The sequence below is a fragment of the Coregonus clupeaformis genome, chromosome 1 (assembly GCF_020615455.1).
Source record: "Coregonus clupeaformis isolate EN_2021a chromosome 1, ASM2061545v1, whole genome shotgun sequence".
Taxonomy (NCBI): Eukaryota; Metazoa; Chordata; class Actinopteri; order Salmoniformes; family Salmonidae; genus Coregonus; species Coregonus clupeaformis.
The window spans coordinates 36830373-36849482 of NC_059192.1; the positions used below are offsets into that span (position 1 = coordinate 36830373).

The following is a 19110-nucleotide window of genomic DNA, read 5'->3' on the forward strand; positions in this document are numbered from 1 at the left end:
GGAGTGTAAAATAATAATAAAGATTAATTTGAAAGCATAGAATTTACCGATAATTATGCGGCATAATTATGCAGATCTGTAATCATTATATAGTTATTGATACTGTATTAATATCTCCATGCACGGTAAAAACAAAACAAACAAAAAAACAGAAAAACTACCATGTTGCTTTTGTGGAGTTTGCACTTTTGCAACGACATTTGGAAGAACTTTAGTTGTTTGTGTCAGACTCTGCTCTGACACTCATGTCTATGGAGTAGGCCCATATGTTAAATGGGGGCACAAGGATAGTGATATATTGCTGAACATCTAGCATTTTTCATGATTTGAGTCCAAGTCCATTTAAAAATGTTATCAGATGGAAGTTATTATTTCCTCTTGAAACACAGTAGTTTACACGTGGAGGGAAATAGTCACCCCTGCTGCACTTGCAGAATTGGCTATAGAGTGCATCTGTAGCAATTGAGATCATTTTATTGTGGCAACAAAGTATCATTTAAAGGGTCATTTCATTCTGTACCTCCACAGGGGTAACCCGCTGTGCCACTCAGTCACAAAGCACAGTGTGACTTTATGGTAGAAGTGGTCTGCTTGTTGATTACAGCTGAATGACCATAACAGCCAGGCACTCTCATATCCTGAGAAGGGATCATTTCCTCATTAAATCTGGGCTATATAAATGTACAAGAGAAGTAGATGAAAAAGTGTGTGTTTCTCATCAGGATATTGAAATATGTGCCCAGGCCCCAGGGTTTGTATATGAATATCTGTCCTGCCTGACCTGATTCTGTGTTTACTTAAGTCATGAGGTTTGGACAGAGATGGGGACTGGACATTGAGAAACACATCGACAACAACACCAATCACAGACAGAAACTGCTCACATGCTGCTGGTTTTGTTTAGGAGGTCACATCTCTACTAGGGTTAAATCAATACAGCTCCTCTGAACACAACACAGACAGCACCAGCCCTCACTGAGTTGCGGACTCCAACCCGAACGCTATTATCGTATTGGCCCAGTGAACGGCTCTAGTGGCGGCATTGATTCAAACCATGTGAGCTAATATGCGAGAGGCTAGCAGAGGGGGGGACCAGGAAAAGACCTCTGATCCCAAGCTCTGGTTCACATTGTTGTGCTAAACCAAAGAGGGCTGGGATAGTCAAACAACGTCTGGTGCGCCTATCTCCTCTTTTTATTGGCCTGTTTTTATCCCGTTCTTTTAAAAGGAACTAGCAGGGAGTCCTATGCTGTGTTATCCACTGCACATGGTTTATTAAATAGATTATACACTTTTCCCTTAGCGGTGTGGTTCATTTTAGAGGGCAGGCCTCATAGCAATATAATGTATTTTCCTTGGCATGCCTCTTCTGCATGGATCTACAGCAATTAGGCTATTCATCAGATGACCCTTCAGACGTTCTCTCAACTCTTGAGTACATTCAGTGACATCTCCACTGGAGTGAAACTGGGCTCAAAGTGCCTCTTAAGGGCTCAGACCAACTGGTAGCGTTTGCCGGCAGAGAGTACTTAGCATCTCTGAACAGAGTGCTGGCTGTAATTTGCAAACCTAGTGCGTGAAAATGTCGGAAGGCAGACGTCCACCAGCGGGTAGTCCCTAAAACGTATCGCTCTGAACGAACGGCAGATCAACATTCGGTGCAGTGTGTGTTGTCTAAGACTCAACATTATCAGCTACTACTACTCACGGTATTATATATTTACAGAATATTTCATTTCTGCTCCAAGCGAACTGTGTTATCTCTATCCAGCCATGTCAGTGAGTCGTGTTCATCATAAGGAACAGCAACAGTAACACCAGTAGTAATCTGACTGTTATTGTGCTGAAGAACAATTCCCAGTCTCAGCGAAGGGTCCAAGCAGATTAAATGCACTTGATTCCATTCCTTTCAGAGGGCTGCTTACAGCAATTACAGGCTCATGCATGAAGGAATGTGCATGGCTTTTTTCACATGACTGTCACACACACTGCACGGGGAGGGGGGTTGGTGGGGGGGGACACAAGGTGGGCCCTAGTCACAGTGAGACTCCCTCTCTCAGGCCTATTGCTTTTTCCCAGGCTGTCGTATGGCCTGTAGGGTGTGCGCCAACAGTAGCCCAAGGAGCCGAGCTTTGACTTTTTCTCAAGGCAGAGCTGGCAAATAGTGGCCTATTGGCTCTAATCACCTGTATTGGAGGGAGTTAACTGCTCGCCTAATCTGAATCATGTGGTATTTAAGTGCGGAAGTCCTTTCGGTGGGGGGTGGGGGGGGTAAAGAAGAAAAAACAGATGGTATTTTTATTCTTTTCCAACAGCAGGAGCAATTTTGGGCAGGGCGAGTGAGGGGGGGGGGCAAGAGTTTGAGGGGAAGAGTTCCAGTTTGCTGGTGAAGTGTAAACCCATGCGGTTTCTCCAAGGGTTGAAGTCTTGACGCGTCAGACGGCGTAGTGAGACCGCCTGGGAATTGTTTGTGCTGTTTTTACAGTACATGGAAACTGTGGCTGATGTGTTTGGACCCAGCGCTTGCCAAACCATTGCAGTGTTGGCTTTGCGAATGAGCTACGGATATTGTTTTTGCCCCTGACGTACAAATTGCATCTGGCAGCGTGCACCAGGGACTTGAAACCATCCATAAGCAACTTAGCATAAAAAAACGTCAGTTCCACTAAACCACAAATTGACATGGCCAAAAGCTGGTGGTTTGTGACAATGCAATGTAGAGATGCTGAGCATAACAACTGGGGGAAAATGGTCGTCCTACCAGGCTTGTTCTAGTATGGATTCACATTGTGAATCCAATGATCTACAGTGGGGTCTGAAATTGACACCCTTGATAAAGATGAGCAATAATGACAGTTAAAAATAAATAATTCAGATCCTGAGGTATATTGTATGCTGAATTTCTTTGGGAAATGATTTTCTTTAATACGAATACAACTGCTTGGAGAAAGAGATTTTGTTTACAAGTAATATTATTTTTTTCTCTAAAAGGTAGGGGGTCAAAATTCACACTGCTAAAGATTCTTATAAATAAAGTAGTCAAGTTTAGTATTTGGTCCCATATTCCTAGCACGCAATGACTACACCACTGTGATTATTATTTGACCCTGCTGGTCATCTATGAACGTTTGAACATCTTGAAGAACAATCTGGCCTTAAATGGCCATGTACTCTTATAATCTCCACGCGGCACAGCAAGAAGAGGACTGGCCACCCCCTCAGAGCCTGGTTCCTCTCTAGGTTTCTTCCTAGGTTCCTGCCTTTCTAGGGAGTTTTTCCTAGCCACTGTGCTTCTACATCTGCATTGCTTGCTGTTTGGGGTTTTAGGCTGGGTTTCTGTATAGCACTTTGTGACATCTGCTGATGTAAAAAGGGCTTTAAAAAAAAATGTTGATTGAATTTGATTGATCAAGCTTGTGACTCTAGAAACTTGTTGGATGCATTTGCAGTTCGTTTTGGTTGTGTTTCAGATTATTTTGTGCCCAATAGAAATGAATGGTAAATAATATATAGCAACATTTTAGAGTCAATTGTATTATAAATAAGAATATAATATATTTCTAAAAACTTCTACATTAATGTGGCAAAGATCATACCCCCAAGACATGCTAACCTCCCCTGTTATTGGTAATGGTGAGAGGTTATCATTACTTAAGGGTAGGATCTTTGACCCTCTGTAACTTTCTCACTCATCCTTATTCCCGATTTGAATTCAGGATTATCCGTAATCATGGTAGCATCCACATTAATGTAGAAGTGTTCAGAAACATATTATATTCTTATTTACAATAAAATTGACTCCAAAATTACACAATACATTATTTACCATTGGGCACAAAATAAATAATCTGAAATGCAACCAAAACTAACTACAAATACATCCAACAAGTTTGTAGAGTCACAAGCTTGATGTAGTCGTTGTGTGCTAGGAATATGGGACCAAATACTACACTTTTGACTACTTTATTTAGAAGAATCTTTAGGGGTGTCAATCATTTTGACCCATACCTTTTTGAGAGAAAAATGTATTACTTGTTAAGCACATCCTCTTTATCTGAGCAATTGTATTAGTATAAAATAATAACTTCCCAATTGCTCATCTTTATTAAGGGGTGTCTAATTTCGGACAACAAAACAGAAAATCACTGGTCATGCACTTGAGTTTAGGTGTTTGTTCGTTCAATAGAACACTGCAGGACTTGTTCTACCCTACCATTTTGAACTATCGCATTTGCCCTTTGTGTCAATGCCATGTCCCTATATAGTTTCTGCATTCTCTTTCATGTCCATACTTCTCGAGGACCTTTTAGTGCTTTTATGGACAGAGGATTTTTCCCTTGAGGCTATGTTGATGTGAACTTGATGGGACAGGCTAGATGGATGGACATGCTTGTGTTGGGCAAGGTCCCCTGTTTTAACAGGGTGAGCAGCAGACACACAGTCTCACATGCGTCTGCCTGATCCTGTCAGCCCCACAGACACAGTGATTTAGTGGCCCAGCCGGATGGCTGAAAGCAGAGAGTGCTGTGTCCCACAGAACGACCTGCTTTGTCATCAAGGTATGTTTGTAATGGCGCAGGGTGAAAGGAGTTCAGTGCCGTGCCTGGGAAAGGCCGCGGGGCAGCATTTCACAACCTGCCATCACTCGCCTCCCCAAATGGCACCCTGCCGTCAACCTTCAAAGCAGTCATCGCTTTAATGCGATGCATAATTTACCAAATACAGACGCCTCTCGGAACTGGGCGTTCGCCAGCCCAAGGTTACCAGGGGCAACCTGGTCACGCGGCGCGCTCACGCGTTCATGTTTTTTAAAGATGCGCCAAACGGGTGTGGATCGTCACCTTGAGTATTTGCTTCATGTACACACAAACAACAGCGCTGACTTCAACGGTTTTATTAGCTGTGAGCGGCCCATTGCAAAAACCTTTAGAGGTCGAGCATGAGGGAAATTCAGCATATTTGTGCGGAGATGGTGTTTGCACTCACGCTTGGATCCACCAACAGGCCTTGGCTTGTTTGCAGAGAGAATTAGTCGGGGGCATTGGTCAGAGGACTGTACGTGAGCTGGGTTTGACGTTAAATCCCCTAACAAGGGTGGGTTTACTCTGTAAAGCCCACTTTCATGAACAAAGCAAAGTGGACAGAAAGGATTCAGCCAGTGTCATTGATTCACCAGAGCTTAAAGTAGACAAGTAATTGCAGACATAGTGACAACAGGCCGTAATCTCACTATCAATAATTACATTCTCCCTCTTGTCCCACACACACACACACACACACACACACACACACACACACAGAGAGAACAGGAGGAGATCGAAATGGCTTAGGTTAAAGGGGTTCCACTCTAAAATATTCATAGCCTCTTCATTTAAATCAATTCGGGGTATATGGAGGCAGTCAAGCGTCAGACTGTCAGAAATTGGGCCGGCCTTTTGTAATCACTTCTTTACTTATCTCTACAGATGGTTTGCGCGCTGCTTGGCTGGCTATATAGCACATTGAGAAGAGCTCTCTCTCTCTCTCTCAATAACTCTCTCCTCCACCATCTTCGTGTCTCATCCACACTCACTCATAATAGAACATGCATAAATTCATTGAGGTATCGAACCAAGGACATTTATCAACCCAGACTTCATCTACCATGCATTCTCATTCCCATTTTTTTCCCTTCTTTTGGTTGCATTCTTTAGCATGCTGCCGAGGTGGTAAGCTAGAGCCTGGCAGTCCGTGGTATTATTCATCTTTTAAGGTCGGCTGTCCTCATTTCTTTCTTATTCTACAATCGTTTCCTGTTCATTTGCTCTCTGTATATGGGGTTATTACAGGGAAAGTCGCCTTATTTCATCAGAAACTTGTGCATAATTCTCACAGGGTGAAAGCCCCCCCCACAAACTCTCTCCCTCTGACCCAAACAAGATGGCCGTCTGCCCATCCCCATGCCCTCTGGTCCTCCTCTGGAGAGTCAGCGTGTTGCTACATCATCACACGGAGGGCCAGCCAACTGTGTACGTCTCAGGTTGTCTGTCTCCACACAATGGAATGCCCTCCTATTTAGAGAGTGGGACATCCGTACCAAACGCAGCGAAGGGCCCAGAAAATGGGCCAGAGGTTAGCAAGCTAAAAATACTGGCAGGATTCCTGCTTCTGTGAGAGAAAATAGCATAGTGTGGCCACTCGAGGAGCTTATAATACGTTTACATTATAGAGTTAGTATACTGCTATTACATCCATTTTTAGAGAAATTGGAGGTCATATCATATAACCACAATCTGCTTTATTTCTTGTCATGAAAGTGTATCCGTCTCGTTTTCTGCACCAGGACGTAGTTTTAATAACATAGCGGGCCGACCCGTGCCTGAACACAAAAAGAAACGAGACATTGAGTCTCTGTGGTCCAGATGATCTCATTGCGGTTACAGAAGCCGGGTCCTTATTTGCTTTGCCGTCACAATAGCGTTGTGTCTGTGTGTGTAAGGGCCCTCCGTGTTCCTGGGCTGGGTAGCTCATCTGAGGAAGATGAGCCGATCCTGTCCCCTGATTTATGAGCAGCTTCTGGTGGAGTAACTTAAAGGCCCAGACAGTCATAAATGTGAAAACACCTGTGTTTTATATATATTTCTACACTGAGGTTTGAATAATACTGTGAAATTGTGTAGATTATGATAATGCCCTTTTAGTGAAAAGACCGCCTGAAATGTCTGCCTGTTTTGGTTGGATGGCGTTTTAGCCTTCAATGGTGACATCACCATGAGGTAAATTTAGTTAATATACCAATAAGAAAGAGTTCCAAACCTCTCTGCCAACAGCCGCTAATTTCCTGTTTCCCCCTCCCCACTCAGACCACTCCCAGACAGTCCTAACAATATTCTTGCTTGAGAAATTGCCATTTGCTAAGAACCTATTTGTTTCTTTTTGACCATTCTAATTAAAAACAATCACCGTAAGGTACTTAATTGTTACCCAGAAATGATTTGATATTGAGATTAAAAATGGCTGCATTGGACATTTTAAGATCCCTCCACTCAATCCGGCTCCAGCTGGAGAGAAACCCTGCATGTCTGGAACAAGTCAGTCTTTCTCTGGCCAGCGACTGACTTACTCCGCTGTATCATTTGATATTCATTAGGCTCTTTTCACCCACTGTGTCTGACATTTGAGGGTTAAAGGCCCACCTGGGAACTCCTTTAACCGCCATCCAGAGATGTGGTGGTGGGAATAAAGTATGAACAACACCTTTTTAAAAGATGGAGAATCTAGAGAAGAGACGGTCTCTTACCTCCCCACCTCTTATGAAGGATATGACGGCATGCGAGGGAAGGAGAGGCTCGACAGACGGATCGTTCACCGTCTAGTGTTGAGGATATTAGTGAGGCTCGCATTGTGAGAAGTGAGAAATGTCCTCTAGCTCTACAGCTCAGAACACGTGTGGTTGGGGAGAGGTGAGAGACAGACACTATCCCTATCCTGTTTACTATGAATGGCGTTAGTGTGTAAAGTAGGATCTATGCCCATCATTAGATATAGTGTTTGTCTCTAACCGTTGCACCTTAGGCGAATCAGAGAATGGGGCCTACTGTCTTACTAAGGACATAGTTAGTGTTTCCCATGATAGTAAATGTGCAGATATCACAGTAGGTTAGCAGTAATGCTAGCTAGATAGAGAGAACCCATCTCCTAAAGAAGCATAATATCTAGACTAAAGCTCACTGCTTCATAGTCCACTTACTGGCTATTTGATATGAATACAGCCACCTACGGCTATTTCTCCTCTGAAGACATTAGACAATGTGCAGTGAAAGCGGAGAAACGACACCATGGTGATTTGAGCCTACAGCTACCAATGTTTTTGATATTTCAGACAGACATCGAAGTGGCTGTGACGGTCTGTTCCTCATTGAAGCCATCTTATTTAAACGACTGGCTGTTATCTCGGATCTGGGAGAAAAGGGAAAGTAGCGTTTGTGCCATCTGCGCAGTCGGGAGTCTGGTTGGGTTTTTTCAGGGGGAATTTCTCAGTTACCTGAGGAAAGCTTTTTATAGTAGGCTTTCTTAGGAGGGCAGAGAAAACGAAAAGGCATTTATGTGTCAGTTTATCTCACGGAAGTTAATAGCTTTTGATATTATTCTGTTTCAACTTTTATTTCGCCATCACTCTGTTCCGTTTTAGGCAAACAAACACCTCACTCTATAACAACACCATCTCCCAATGTTCCCGTATCACCGAAGTGTTGCCCAATGATAGTCACACAATGTGCTGAAAGGAGGATGTCTGGGCTTTACTGTACAGTAGATCCATCCACAAATATTACTTTGCTGCTCACACACGGTGAGTAATGCTTGCACACACTTAAGACCAGAACTGAGTGCTCTACTGTACAGCATACCACTGATCATATCAGTAGTTAGGGAAACAATCTTACTACAGGTGTTTACTTTTCTCCTTTCTCTCCACCCGAGGATGTGACTAAACGGAGAAGGAAGGTGACACTTGTTTGAACTGTAGTGACCGAGCCACTACACAGCGTAAACTAGTTTCGCTCTGCATTGGAGTATAGTGGAGTCCCGCTGTGTCTCTGACTCCCTGCTGCCTCCACGTGCCACTCGCAACACGGTGTGCTGATCCCTCATACCGTGCGTGTGAAACCTTTGCACAGTCGCGGCTGTTGCACAATAGTGCTGAATTTCTATGTCTGTACGATCAGCACCCTGAGCGGCGAGGTTTCACTCGGAGAAAAGGGGCTGCGGGAGCTGCCATTTTGAAACCCTCATCCCTCTGGCGCAGTCGCAGGGTTGAATGTCATTTTTGAGTGGGTTGAGAGATGAAAAGAGGGAGAGAGCGAGGCAGGAAGAGAGTGAGAGCTGAGGCTTTGCTAGGATGACTCATATTATTTGAATGCTCTCAGTTTCAAGTGATGGAGACTTGGCCTGGATCCAGTTAGATGTGAAACAGGCCGGTTGGAAAATGTAGTCTGGTATAGAATGGCCTATATCCCTGTCCTATTTAGCAGCGTTACACTGTTGCCAGTGTTTGTTTTCACCTGCCTGCCCCACCACCTCACATTGTCTCCTGTGACATATGGAGCCAAAGCCTCACACGGTCTTAATGACCCAGCAGGGTTGATTCTAGCCTTCCCACATGGAGCCCTCCAAACAGGGCAGTTTCCATCGACACTGCTCCACAATTTGGAAACCGCGTCCATGTTGCCCCAAAACGGAGGATGATACCGGCATACCATCGGTGTGCTGCGTGAAGCGAGATCCACTGGCTGGGTGAAAGCATGAAGCCATGCAGCCGTCACTTGTCACCTAGGGTGCCGACTGCATGGTTGCCCAAATTCTCTCTTGTGCGCAGAGTAGTTCAGTAGTAATCCCCCCCGTGTGAATTTTGGATTGGGTGTAATGCAGGGATTAGGCCCCACAAACTTCCTGGTCCAGCTGCGCTGTAGTTGGTGCATAGGTGACCAATTAGGTGCCTGCAGCAGGAGGCAGGAGACTGGAGCTCTCTGGGCCACAGAGATGAAAAGTTAGGAAAAGACCAGCTTTAAAGACCCCCTAGCTGTCCTCAGCTACTCTCCTCACCTTACATCCACAGCTGAAACGTGCAGAGGTAGACTGAGGTAAGGAATATAGTTTGAATATATATACAGTCAATTATTTGCACCCTTGATAAAGTTGAGCAAAAAAGACTGTATAAAATAAATAATACAAATACTGAGGTATATTGTATGCTCAGAAAAAATGGAAAATTATATTATTTTATACTAATACAATTACCCAGAGAAATAGATTTTGGTAAAGAAAAGTCCAAGGGCCACATTTGGAAAATTACAGAACTTGGTGGTAACTTGGGGTCTACAAAACTACAATTAGACGCCACCTTCATTCGAACAGGTTCTTTGAAATCGAAATCTGTCAGTTTAAGTTGAGATATCTGTTTTTTTGCATGGGCTGCGTCTCATTCCACAGCATCCGCTGATGTCACCCTTCCGCATGTGCGGTTAAAGGTGGCAGAGCTAGAGCGGTGTTTGTCAGACCATGAGACATCCCGGAAATTAGTCTTGTCACGAAAACATCTGTAGCGTCCAAACATTTTGGCCTACAAACTATTATGAACCCTCTAAGATGAGACTCTCACGAACACGATGGTGTTCTCCGTTTTGCTCTACGACCCCCACAAGCGTAAGTCGGTACAGCCGATCTGCCAACTTCTGTCTGTAACGTCCAAACAGTTTGGGCTACATACTAATATGACCCCTCTGGAAAGGTGAGTCTCTCACGAACACGTACATGTCTTGTTTTGCTGTAGCGGCCCAGAAGCCTCACAAGACTAGTCTAAAGGTAGCCGGGTACCAGTTTAAAAAATGAATGGAAGTATACAGTGCATTCGGAAAGTATTCAGACCCCTTGACTTTTTCACATTTTGTTACGTTACAGCCTTATTTTAAAATTGATTAAATTGTTTTTTTCCCTCATCAATCTACACACAATACCCCATAATGACAAAGCAAAAACAGGTTTTTAGAAATTTTTGCACATTTATTAAAAATAATAAACGGAAATATCATATTTACATAAGTATTCAGACCCTTTACTCAGTACTTTGTTGAAACACCTTTGGTAGCGATTACAGCCTCGAGTCTTCTTGGGTATGACGCTACAAGCTTGGCACACCTGTATTTGGGTAGTTTCTCCCATTCTTCTCTGCAGATTCTCTCAAGCTCTGTCAGGTTGGATGGGGAGTGTCGCTGCACAGCTATTTTCAGGTCTCTCCAGAGATGTTCAATCGGGTTCAAGTCCGGGCTCTGGCTAGGCCACTCAAGGACATTCAGAGACTTGTCCCGAAGCCACTCCTGCGTTGTCTTGGCTGTGTGCTTAGGGGCGTTGTCCTGTTGGAAGGTGAACCTTCGCCCCAGTCTGAGGTCCTGAGCGCTCTGGAGCAGGTTTTCATCAAGGATCTCTCTGTACTTTGCGCCGTTCATCTTTCCCTCGATCCTGACTAGTCTCCCAGTCCCTGCCGCTGAAAAACATCCCCACAGCATGATGCTGCCACCACCATGCTTCACCGTAGGGATGGTGCCAGGTTTCCTCCAGATGTGACGCTTGGCATTCAGGCCAAAGAGTTCAGTCTTGGTTTCATCAGACCAGAGAATCTTGTTTCTCATGGTCTGAGAGTCCTTTAAGTGCCTTTTGGCAAACTCCAAGCAGGCTGTCATGTGCCTTTTACTGAGTAGTGGCTTCCGTCTGGCCACTATCATAAAGGCCTGATTGGTGGAGTTCTGCAGAGATGGTTGTCCTTCTGGAAGGTTCTCCCATCTCCACAGAGGAACTCTGGAGCTCTGTCAGAGTGAGCATCAGGTTCCTGGTCACCTCCCTGACCAAGGCCCTTCTCCCCCGATTGCTCAGTTTGGCCGGGCGGCCAGCTCTAGGATGAGTCTTGGTGGTTCCAAACTTCTTCCATTTAAGAATGATGGAGTCCACTGTGTTCTTGGGGACCTTCAATGCTGCCTACATTTTTTGGTACCCTTCCCCAGATCTGTTTCTCGACACAATCCTGTCTCGGAGCTCTACGGATAATTCCTTCGACCTCATGGCTTGGCTTTTGCTCTGACATGCACTGTCAACTGTGTATAGACTGGTGTGTGCCTTTCCAAATCATGTCCAATCAATTGAATTTACAACAGGTGGACTCAAGTTGGTGGACTGAAGTTGTAGGAACATCTCAAGAATGATCAATGGAAACAGGATGTACCTGAGCTCAATTTTGAGTCTCATAGCAAAGGGTCTGAATACTTATGTAAATGTATTTCAGTTTTTTTATTTTGTATAAATTTGCCCAAAAAATCGGAAACTATTTTTGCTTTGTCATTATGGGGTATTGTGTGTAGATTGATGAGGGGAGGGGGGGCTGAAATAAGGCTGAAACCTAACAAAGTGGAAAAATGGAAAGGGTCTTGAACACCTTCCGAATTTACTGTATATGGAGATAGTTTAGTGCCTAAAATAAGGGGTTAAATGCATGTAAAAATACCTAATAGTTTCCTGATCTCTCTTATCTCGCTCAGATATAGGACAGACACTTCAGAACAAACTTCCTTTGGATTTTGAACTATGAACTATCTGTTGTTCCATATATGAAGCTGTTATTCTTTTTTTTTATATATACCTTAAGGGGTCCTGAAATTCAAAATCAAATAGATAAATTGTGTGTGCCATCTTAACCCCCCCCCCCCCCCTTCTTGGGGCCCTTGTTAAGAAACCCTGTTTGCCTCTGCTTGGAGGCTGAAACTTGTCTGCACATCAAAATCCACAAAGAAATGGTTATTTGACCACAAAATCTAAATTGTACAATGGCCATCTCAGTCTCCGGACTTAAACCCCATTGACAACCTGTGCTTTGAATTGAAGAGGGCAGTCCATAAGCGCAGACTGAAGGATCTGGAAAGATTCTGTATGGAGTAATGGTCTAAGATCCCTTCCAATGTGTTCTCCAATCTCATAAAACATGCCTTTATCCTCGCAAAGGGAGGGTGCACCAAGTATTGAAAACAGGGGTGCCAATAATTTTGACACATCATTTTGATAAAGTATTATTTGTTAAACAAAATCTACACTGCTCAAAAAAATAAAGGGAACACTTAAACAACACAATGTAACTCCAAGTCAATCACACTTCTGTGAAATCAAACTGTCCACTTAGGAAGCAACACTGATTGACAATACATTTCACATGCTGTTGTGCAAATGGAATAGACAACAGGTGGAAATTATAGGCAATTAGCAAGACACCCCCAATAAAGGAGTGGTTTTGCAGTTGGTGACCACAGACCACTTCTCAGTTCCTATGCTTCCTGGCTGATGTTTTGGTCACTTTTGAATGCTGGCGGTGCTTTCACTCTAGTGGTAGCATGAGACGGAGTCTACAACCCACACAAGTGGCTCAGGTAGTGCAGCTCATCCAGGATGGCACATCAATGCGAGCTGTGGCAAGAAGGTTTGCTGTGTCTATCAGCGTAGTGTCCAGAGCATGGAGGCGCTACCAGGAGACAGGCCAGTACATCAGGAGACGTGGAGGAGGCCGTAGAGGGCAACAACCCAGCAGCAGGACTGCTACCTCCGCCTTTGTGCAAGGAGGAGCAGGAGGAGCACTGCCAGAGCCCTGCAAAATGACCTCCAGCAGGCCACAAATGTGCATGTGTCTGCTCAAATGGTCAGAAACAGACTCCATGAGGGTGGTATGAGGGCCCGACGTCCACAGGTGGGGGTTGTGCTTACAGCCCAACACCGTGCAGGACGTTTGGCATTTGCCAGAGAACACCAAGATTGGCAAATTCGCCACTGGCGCCCTGTGCTCTTCACAGATGAAAGCAGGTTCACACTGAGCACGTGACAGACGTGACAGAGTCTGGAGACGCCGTGGAGAACGTTCTGCTGCCTGCAACATCCTCCAGCATGACCGGTTTGGCGGTGGGTCAGTCATGGTGTGGGGTGGCATTTCTTTGGGGGGCCGCACAGCCCTCCATGTGCTCGCCAGAGGTAGCCTGACTGCCATTAGGTACCGAGATGAGATCCTCAGACCCCTTGTGAGACCATATGCTGGTGTGGTTGGCCCTGGGTTCCTCCTAATGTAAGACAATGCTAGACCTCATGTGGCTGGAGTGTGTCAGCAGTTCCTGCAAGAGGAAGGCATTGATGCTATGGACTGGCCCGCCCGTTCCCCAGACCTGAATCCAATTGAGCACATCTGGGACATCATGTCTCGCTCCATCCACCAACGCCACGTTGCACCACAGACTGTCCAGGAGTTGGCGGATGCTTTAGTCCAGGTCTGGGAGGAGATCCCTCAGGAGACCATCCGCCACCTCATCAGGAGCATGCCCAGGCATGGAGGGAGGTCATACAGGCACGTGGAGGCCACACACACTACTGAGCCTAATTTTGACTTTTTTAAGGACATTACATCAAAGTTGGATCAGCCTGTAGTGTGGTTTTCCACTTTAATTTTGAGGGTGACTCCAAATCCAGACCTCCATGGGTTGATACATTTGATTTCCATTGATGATTTTTGTGTGATTTTGTTGTCAGCACATTCAACTATGCAAAGAAAAAAGTATTTAATAAGATTATTTCATTCATTCAGATCTAGGATGTGTTATTTTAGTGTTCCCTTTATTTTTTTGAGCAGTGTATTTCTCTAAACAGTTGTATTATTATAAAATAATAGACTTTTACAAGTTTTTTTTTTTTCTCAGTATTTATCTAGGGTGCCAATAATTTTGAAGGTGACTGTATATCACCTTTCTCTGGCCCGAAGCCTGATCAACCTGCTTCTTCCCCTGACCTGGCCTACTTGGAGCCTGGCTGTAGTCAGTCAGTTTGAACTCATTTTGAAGCAGCCAACAAACCCAGCGGAGGCCTGGCTGAGAGAGAGAGGCAGCAGAGGCTCCTTGATTCCCTCTCTCGCGCCCTATTCAGCTCCCATCTCTCAACCCCCTCTGGGGCTTTGTTACAGGGCTCTTGTTTCCTTACTCATAGCAGACTTGCGTTCATATTGTCCTCATTCCCCCAATATCCTCATTAGATTCAGGCTTTGTAGTGTATGAATGGTTGTCTGTCCTATCATGTAGTTTAGCATAGACACTATGGTCTCTACCTAGAGTATACTACACTACATTATACCATGGAATTGTTGAATACTCCGTTCTGATTGGCTTGAAGGGCATTCTAGAGTGTGCATTATTTCCCTTTAACGCCACTATTTATGGCAAGCTCCCGCTCTGAATAACACATTGGGGAGGCTTGCATTATGGATGGACCACTTAGCTTAATGGACAGTTAACTGGGAAGGGCCGGGATGCTCGGGTGTCGCTGCTACACACAGTACACACACGGTCAGGCGGCCATGGGTTCAAACATTGAGTTTAAGGTCAGGCGTGCGAGCAGGTTAACAGGGCCCCAGGGGGGAGGGATTAACGCCTCTCACCTGGCCGACCGCAGGCTCAGGTTACCACCCAGTTAAGTAGTCCATTGAACACACACACTCATACGCACGCACACACACGACTAGGAAAAACTAAACGCACACTGACAGAGGAAGCTAAACATGTCATTCATTAAATTCTGGAAACGTCCCTTTGCGATCCCTCTGCCTACACCGCTCTGTCTGCTCTCATCAGCCATTTTTCCTAAGTCTCTGGATAGGCCCCGGCTCCACCGACCCATAGGGCTCTGGTCAAAAGGAGTGCACTACATAGTCTCAAATCGCACCCTATCTGTTTTTCCGCATTAGCTCCCAGTGCTAAAGACAAATGAGTGCTGCTCAGCCCTGCCCTCCCCTCGCTCTGCCCAAATCCGCCGCTAAGGAGACCTCTGACTCGGCTCGGCAGACAGCTGAATGAAATGTGTGTCATCAGTCATCATTAGTGGGAATGAGGAGGAGGCTCATCTGAGGGCCGGGGCAGCGGTACTCTGCTGTCTTGTGGTCCTCCGTAATGACAGCCTAGAGCTAGGCGGCTGGTGTTCAACTACAAATGGACCTCTGTTGCTAGGTCTGTGCTGTCTGTCTTTGGTAATAATAGCACGGTTACTGTCTCTCCCCTATCTCAACCCACCCCTCACGTCACGTGGATAGTCTTAGGATTTACCACAGCAATTATGGCATGTTTTTGGCCTGACCTTGTACTTGAGGTAATCAAATCAAGTGTTATTTGTCACATGCGCCGAATACAACAGGTGTAGACCCTACCGTGAAATGCTTACTTACAAGCTCTTAACCAACAATGTAGTTTTTAAGAAAATAGAGTTATGAAAATATTTAATAAATAAACTAAAGTAAAAAAATGTAAATGTACAAATATAAAAATAAAACATAAATAAAATAATGAGGCTATATACAGGGGTACCGGTACCGAGTCAATGTGCGGGGGTACTGGTTAGTCGAGGTAATTTGTACATGTAGATAGGGGTAAAGTGACTATGCATAGATGATAAACAGAGAGTAGGAGCAGTGTAAAAACAAAGGGGGTGTGTCAATGCAAATAGGCTTGGGGGTAGAAGCTGTTAAGGAGCCTTTTGGACCTAGACTTGGCGCTCCGGTACCGCTTGCTGTGCAGTAGCAGAGAGAACAATCTATGACTTGGGTCACTGGAGTCTTTGGCAATTTTTTGGCCCTTCCTCTGACACCGGCTAGTATATAGGTCCTGGATGACAGGAAGCTTGGCCCCAGTGATGTACTGGGCTGTACGCACTACCCTCTAGCACCTTACGGTCGGATGCCGAGCAGTTGCCATACCAAGCGGTGATGCAACCGGTCAGGATTCTCTCGATAGTGCAGCTGTATAACTTTTTGAGGATCTGGGGACCCATGCCAAATATTTTCAGTCTCCTTGGTGTGTTTGGACCATGTTTGTTGGGGATGTAGACACCAAGGAACATGAAACTCTCGACCCGCTCCACTACAGCCCTGTCGATGTGAATGCGGGCGTGTTCGGCCCTCCTTTTCCTGTACTCCACAATCATCTCCTTTGTCTCGTTGAGGGAGAGGTTGTTGTCCTGGCACCACACTGCCAGGTCTCTGACCACCTCCCTATAGGTTGTCTCATCGTTGTCGGTGATCAGGCCTACCACTGTTGTGTTGTCAGCAAACTTAATGGAGTCGTGCTTGGACACGCAGTCGTGGGTGAACAGAGAGTACAGGAGGGGACTAAGCACGCACCCCTGAGGGGCCTCCGTGTTGAGGATCAGCGTGGCAGATGTTGCCTACCCTTACCAGCTGGGGGTGGCCTGTCAGGAAGTCCAGGATCCAGTTGCAGAGGGAGGTGTTTAATCCCAGGGTCCTTAGCTTAGTGATGAGCTTTGTGGGAACTATGGTGTTGAACGCTGAGCTGTAGTCAATGAACAGCATTCTCACATAGGTGTTCCTTTTGTCCAGGTGGGAAAGGGCAGTGTGGAGTGCAATTGAGATTGCGTCATCTGTGGGGGCGGTATGCGATTGGAGTGGGTCCAGGGTTTCCGGGAGGATGTTGTTGATGTGAGCCATGACCAGCCTTTCAATGCACTTCATGGCTACCGACGTGAGTGCTATGGGGCGGTAGTCATTTAAGCAGGTTACCTATGCTTTCTTGGGCACAGGGACTATGGTGGTCTGCTTGAAACATGTAGGTATTACAGACTCGGTCAGGGAGAGGTTGAAGACCACTTTCCAGTTGGTCTGTACATGCTCTGAGTACACGTCCTGGTAATCCGTCTGGCCTCGCGTCCTTGTGAATGTTGACCTGTTTAAAGGTCTTGCTCACATCGGCTACGGAGAGCGTGATCACACAGTCGTCCGGAACAGCTGGTGCTCTCATGCATGCTTCAGTGTTGCTTGTCTCGAAGCGAGCATAAAAGGCTTTTAACCCGTCTGGTAGGGTTGCGTCACTGGGCAACTCGCAGCTGGGTTTCCCTTTGTAGTCCGTAATAGTTTGCAAGCCCTGCCACATCCAACGAGCGTGAGAGCCGGTGTAGTAGGATTCAATCTTAGTCCTGTATTGACGCTTTGCCTGTTTGATGGTTCATCTGAGGGCTTAACGGTATTTCTTAAAAGCGTCTGGATTAGTGTCCCGCTCCTTGAAGCGGCAGCTCTAGCCTTTAGCTCGGTGTGGATGTTGCCTGTAATCCATGGCTTCTGGTTGGGATATGTACAGTGGGGAAAACAAGTATTTAGTCAGCCACCAATTGTGCAAGTTCTCCCACTTAAAAAGATGAGAGAGGCCTGTCATTTTCATCATAGGTACACGTCAACAAATTGAGAAAAAGAAAATCCAGAAAATCACATTGTAGGATTTTTAATGAATTTATTTGCAAATTATGGGGGAAAATAAGTATTTGGTCACCTACAAAAAGGCAAGATTTCTGGCTCTCACAGACCTGTAACTTCTTCTTTAAGAGGCTCCTCTGTCCTCCACTCGTTACCTGTATTAATGGCACCTGTTTGAACTTATCAGTATAAAAGACACCTGTCCACAACCTCAAACAGTCACACTCCAAACTCCACTATGGCCAAGACCAAAGAGCTGTCAAAGGACACCAGAAACAAAATTGTAGACCTGCACCAGGCTGGGAAGTCTGAATCTGCAATAGGTAAGCAGCTTGGTTTGAAGAAATCAACTGTGGGAGCAATTATTAGGAAATGGAAGACATACAAGACCACTGATAATCTCCCTCGATCTGGGGCTCCACGCAAGATCTCACCCCGTGGGGTCAAAATGATCACAAGAACGGTGAGCAAAAATCCCAGAACCACACGGGTGGAGTGTGCTAGAGTGCATTTGGATGATCCAGAAGAGGATTGGGAGAATGTCATATGGTCAGATGAAACCAAAATATAACTTTTTGGTAAAAACTCAACTCGTCGTGTTTGGAGGACAAAGAATGCTGAGTTGCATCCAAAGAACACCATACCTACTGTGAAGCATGGGGGTGGAAACATCATGCTTTGGGGCTGTTTTTCTGCAAAGGGACCAGGACGACTGATCCGTGTAAAGGAAAGAATGAATGGGGCCATGTATCATGAGATTCTGAGTGAAAACCTCCTTCCATCAGCAAGGGCATTGAAGATGAAATGTGGCTGTGTCTTTCAGCATGACAATGATCCCAAACACACCGCCCGGGCAACGAAGGAGTGGCTTCGTTCAAAGCATTTCAAGGTCCTGGAGTGGCCTAGCCAGTCTCCAGATCTCAACCCCATAGAAAATCTTTGGAGGGAGTTGAAAGTCCGTGTTGCCCAGCGACAGCCCCAAAACATCACTGCTCTAGAGGAGATCTGCATGGAGGAATGGGCCAAAATACCAGCAACAGTGTGTGAAAACCTTGTGAAGACTTACAGAAAACGTTTGACCTGTGTCATTGCCAACAAAGGGTATATAACAAAGTATTGAGAAACTTTTGTTATTGACCAAATACTTATTTTCCACCATAATTTGCAAATAAATTCATAAAAAATCCTACAATGTGATTTTCTGGATTTTTTTTCTTCTCATTTTGTCTGTCATAGTTGACGTGTACCTATGATGAAAATTACATTATTTCCTCTGGTTGCACATGTGACATGCTGGTAGAAATGAGGTAAAA

The 19110-nt window shown here is 45.2% G+C and overlaps 1 protein-coding gene across 5 annotated transcripts in view; it reads left to right on the forward strand.

The window, feature by feature from the left end:
- Nucleotides 1-19110, forward strand: part of raraa (retinoic acid receptor, alpha a) — a 219224-nt gene that overhangs the window by 156674 nt on the left and 43440 nt on the right. The gene's annotated exons all lie outside the window — the stretch shown is intronic.